Below are 5,032 nucleotides of genomic sequence, written 5' to 3' on the forward strand. Positions count from 1 at the left end.
TTTTAAGGAAGCGCTACTGCCGACTAGCGTTTGGGGGTGTAATCGCAGAATGACGGACACACCTACGCACAAGTATAAATGCAGGCTACGTGCGTAGCCTACGGCGTAGGTACACACGTAGACCCTACACAGGAGTATAAATGGGCCTTAAAGCATGCTTAAACCAAATTTTCGCATTATAGAGTTCCTTAAAAGACCATTACACTGTTTGATTACTATGACTATGATTTATTAACATTCTCTTTATTCACAGCTGCTGCCAACAATGGACCCAACTCTGCTCAAAGTAAGTACTTTAAGTCTCTCGAAGTTTTATGAAGTTTATTGTTCAGAAGTTACTTTAACTTGATAACTGAACAAAATAAAAACAGTTATAATATGATGGGCCTTAATGTTTCCTGTGTGAGGACAATAACCCCAGTAACACAGCAGACGACACCAAACCTCTCAACAAGGGTGTTTTCCTCTAGAAACACAAAGACGTGATGTTTCATTGATTTATTAGATACTGTACATTTTCTTTTCATCACGGGGTCAAATAGGTTTCTCATTTAGATAAATCTATCAGCAGATACCCAATATTAAAACTGAATAAGACCAACCTTATTGTTGAAGTTAGTCAGCTGTACATTGGATATTCCAGAAATATCTAAATGGATAAAATTGTTTATTTTGTGTGTTTTAACTTTGTTTTCATTAACAGATGTACCACTTACGGACGTAGTTGTTAACCAAGGTAAGTGCTTTATTTCTCTGCTCTGTATTCTAAAAATGTTTTTATATTGTTACAACCCTGACTCAGAAGCAGGAAACACAAAAGTCTGCTCAAACCAAACTTAAGTTAACACAATTTAGTCCTTAAGTGTCACAGAGTTACCTAAAAGACCATGCCACTGACTTCATCTATGATTTATTGTCTGTGTTAACATTAAAACCTGGACAAATAAAATAAAATCTACACAGAGTAGAACTTTATGGGACAAATTGGGTGAACTGACCTTTTAATGAAAGAGAAGGCAGAAAAAACATTAAAAAGCGAGAGCAGTTTTCATTATCTGGTGTGTGTGTGTGTGTTTGTGTGTGTTTGTGTGTGTATATAAAATACACACATGAAAAACATCTCATGTAATCTCATAATTACATTACAGACCTCTGATGTTGTGTTTTGTGGACACTGCTGTGAGCTCGCACGCTCACACTTGTTTCTGTCACTTTGTGAGAAGGCGATTAAGCTAGCCGCGCCTAAATTTGGAGTGCACGCGTATTAAAGCCTTTATGGTAACTGAAACGGCCCAGAGCGAGCTGACAGGCAGGTTAGAGACTTTATCCTGTCAGTTTGTCTCATTACAAAGACAAGTGTTGCAGTATGAGAGTCCTGCCTGAAGAGAGGCTGTGAAGTCTTCATGTTACCACATACAACATTATTTATCAAACGGGGTCGGACTGGATGAATTTAGCTTGAGGAAGATACACAGGTTTTCAAAATACGGTGTCTATACAGTATGGAAATAAGATTAAGATCTATTCTTTGATTTAGGGTTGCTGGAAAAACATTGAATAAATTTGTTTACTTTTGTTGCTGTTTCATCACCATTTAGAGCGATACAGTGGTTTTATGATCAAATAGTTTACTAGAGCACAACATTGTCTACAAGAGTGCAAAGTGTTTCATAGATAGCCTCTTAATTTTGCACCAAATAATGCATTTAACTTTAAAATGTACAAAATTTGCTCCGAGACGGTCCAAGGCCCGCCCACCATAGTCTCTTAAAATCCTGTGGGGAAGCACTGACTTCTGAATCAACAGTTTAAGTGAAGACTTTTGATTGTCCTCAGATTTAATCTGTGTTCAAACTGTGAACTTTAACGCTGTGTATTTTTAAAGTCAACATGCTTTTGGAAGGACAGATGCAGATTTAGACCATGCCACTGATTTCATCTATGATCTATTAACATTGTCTTTTTTTAACAGGACCTGGAGCCAACAGTTCACAAGGTAACTACTTTATGTTTCTTCAAGTTTTATGAAGTTTATTGTTCAGAGGTTACTGTCACTTGATGATCGAACAAAATGAAATGTTGTCTGGTTTGTGTGCTTTTTGCTGGGTGCTTGAATGAAAGACTACAAAAATATTTAGTGTGTGTGTGTGTGTGTGTTAACCCCAGTAACACAGTGAATGACACCACACCTCTCAGCATGGGTGTAATTAATAAATACATTTTCTTTTCTTCACAGGGTCAGAATCGTCTCTCAGCAGCGGTGGCTCTGGTAAGTATCTTTGACACCTGATTGAAAGCTACACTGAGCAGGTTTATACTTGAGTATCCCTAAGTTGTCTTCTGCCCCCCAGCGACTAAACGTCTTTTAACAATCTAAGTGCCCATTAATTCATGCTGAGTTTGGTAATAACCCAAAGTTAATATCCTTTAAGTTAGTCAGCTGTACGCAGGATATTCCAAAAATATCTGAGTGGATAAAATAGTTTATTTTGTGTGTGTTAACATTTGTTTTCATTAACAGGTGCACCACTTTTACCTCCAGCTGCTCCCCCTGGTAAGTGTTTTATTTCTCTGCTCTGTATTTTAAAAGTTCCTTAAATTTTAAGGAAGCGCTACTGCCGACTAGCGTTTGGGGGTGTAATCGCAGAATGACGGACACACCTACGCACAAGTATAAATGCAGGCTACGTGCGTAGCCTACGGCGTAGGTACACACGTAGACCCTACACAGGAGTATAAATGGGCCTTAAAGCATGCTTAAACCAAATTTTCGCATTATAGAGTTCCTTAAAAGACCATTACACTGTTTGATTACTATGACTATGATTTATTAACATTCTCTTTATTCACAGCTGCTGCCAACAATGGACCCAACTCTGCTCAAAGTAAGTACTTTAAGTCTCTCGAAGTTTTATGAAGTTTATTGTTCAGAAGTTACTTTAACTTGATAACTGAACAAAATAAAAACAGTTATAATATGATGGGCCTTAATGTTTCCTGTGTGAGGACAATAACCCCAGTAACACAGCAGACGACACCAAACCTCTCAACAAGGGTGTTTTCCTCTAGAAACACAAAGACGTGATGTTTCATTGATTTATTAGATACTGTACATTTTCTTTTCATCACGGGGTCAAATAGGTTTCTCATTTAGATAAATCTATCAGCAGATACCCAATATTAAAACTGAATAAGACCAACCTTATTGTTGAAGTTAGTCAGCTGTACATTGGATATTCCAGAAATATCTAAATGGATAAAATTGTTTATTTTGTGTGTTTTAACTTTGTTTTCATTAACAGATGTACCACTTATGGACCAAACGTAAGTGCTTTATTTTTCTGCTCTGTATTCTAAAAATGTTGGTCCTGAAATTTTATGTTTTTATGTGAATGATTTTTATATTCTAACCCTGACTCAGAAGGAGGAAACACAAAAGTCTGCTCAAACCAAACCAAAGTTAACACAATTTAGTCCTTAAGTGTCACAGAGTTACCTAAAAGACCATGCCACTGACTTCATCTATGATTTATTGTCTGTGTTAACATTAAAACCTGGACAAATAAAATAAAATCTACACAGAGTAGAACTTTATGGGACAAATTGGGTGAACTGACCTTTTAATGAAAGAGAAGGCAGAAAAAAAAATTAAAAAGTGAGAGCAGTTTTCATTATCTGGTGTGTTTGTGTGTGCGTGTATATAAAATAACACTTATTTTCTTTCCTACAGCCGACGACTCGCCCAGTAACAACACCAACGGCTAGACAAATAGTGTTCTGGATGAAAACAGACGAAATAATGAGGAACTGCTTAATTTCTGCAGATAATATAATTACATACATGAAGATTCACTTTGCTCTCTGGAACCAAATTTAGCAATTCAACAGATACATTTACTGTGGGATACAAACGTAAACCGTGAACCTTCAATATTCAAACAGCACCGACTTTGTGTTGTAGCACATTGTACCTTGGAAACAGATGGATGAGCACTAAGTAAAAGTTATAGTGCTTATCTAAAATAGTTAAAAGTTGAATGAGCTTGTTTTTGTCAGGGTTAAAAGATCGTAGGTCAGGTTTGGATTCAGGATGATTTAGAAAAGTATGAAAAAATTAAAGCACCTTAAAGAGAAAAAAAAATGTTGTTGGATCAGAGATCTTAAATGCTAACATTTACAACTAAATTTCTACAACAGTGTGTGAATTAAGGAATTATTAGGAGAGGAATTTTTATCAAATCTTACTAGAGTTAGTAACGAGAGATTGCAGAGGAGACACCAGCGCTGAAAGTAAATGGAATAAAGTCAGTGATGGAAACAGCTGTTTGTTCGTCACGCTGTCAGTGAAAAAAGGTTTTCAGTATTGCAATCAAGGTGGGTGGGACACTGGGGGGGTTAAATGAATGGACATTATTTATTATTATATATAACTATGATATATTAATATAATCATATTGACGAAATTGAGTCCTTTACTTATATAATTTGCTTAATTGAATCCATTTACTACAAATGATAGTATGCTTCACATTACTGCTAACAATCCTCAGGAAAACTCAATTTATTTTAATTTTATGCTGTGAAAACATTGACTTTAGACTTGCTGCAGATGATCCACAACAGGAAACGGAACTTTGACAATAAATACAGCAGGTGGATTATTCAACCTGAGGATGTTTTAAATTCCACAAGATTAAAAGTGCATGGAAACCAATGGCTACCTCAAAACACACAATTGGAAAGAAGCTTTTAGCGCTTAGTTCAGTAAACGTGATTTGTAGTAAATGAGCTAAAATGCATAAATACACTGGTATGATCATTTAAGTAGTCACAGGGTTCAGCCTGGATTAAAAAGAAGTAATCAATGTATTTTCAGATGGGTGAAAATCATTGATCATTTAAAGCAAATTACTGCTTAAATTCATTTAATACTCTGTAAATAATGTTTTTATTGTTTAAGCTCTTAAAAAGTGCCTTTTTACCGCCTGTTTATCTGTCACTATAAAATATGCTCACTGATTGATTTATAGGA

General features: G+C 35.8%; 1 long non-coding RNA gene across 1 annotated transcript; it reads left to right on the forward strand.

Annotated features, from left to right (window-relative positions):
* The first annotated feature begins 169 nt into the window (after positions 1 to 169).
* Positions 170 to 4,318, forward strand: LOC123976178. The gene is made up of 3 exons (XR_006826274.1): positions 170 to 286; positions 2,522 to 2,554; positions 3,731 to 4,318. It is a non-coding gene; the product is annotated as an uncharacterized LOC123976178 (long non-coding RNA).
* Positions 4,319 to 5,032: the final 714 nt, after the last annotated feature.

This window comes from Micropterus dolomieu, linkage group LG09, assembly GCF_021292245.1.
Source record: "Micropterus dolomieu isolate WLL.071019.BEF.003 ecotype Adirondacks linkage group LG09, ASM2129224v1, whole genome shotgun sequence".
Taxonomy (NCBI): domain Eukaryota; kingdom Metazoa; phylum Chordata; class Actinopteri; order Centrarchiformes; family Centrarchidae; genus Micropterus; species Micropterus dolomieu.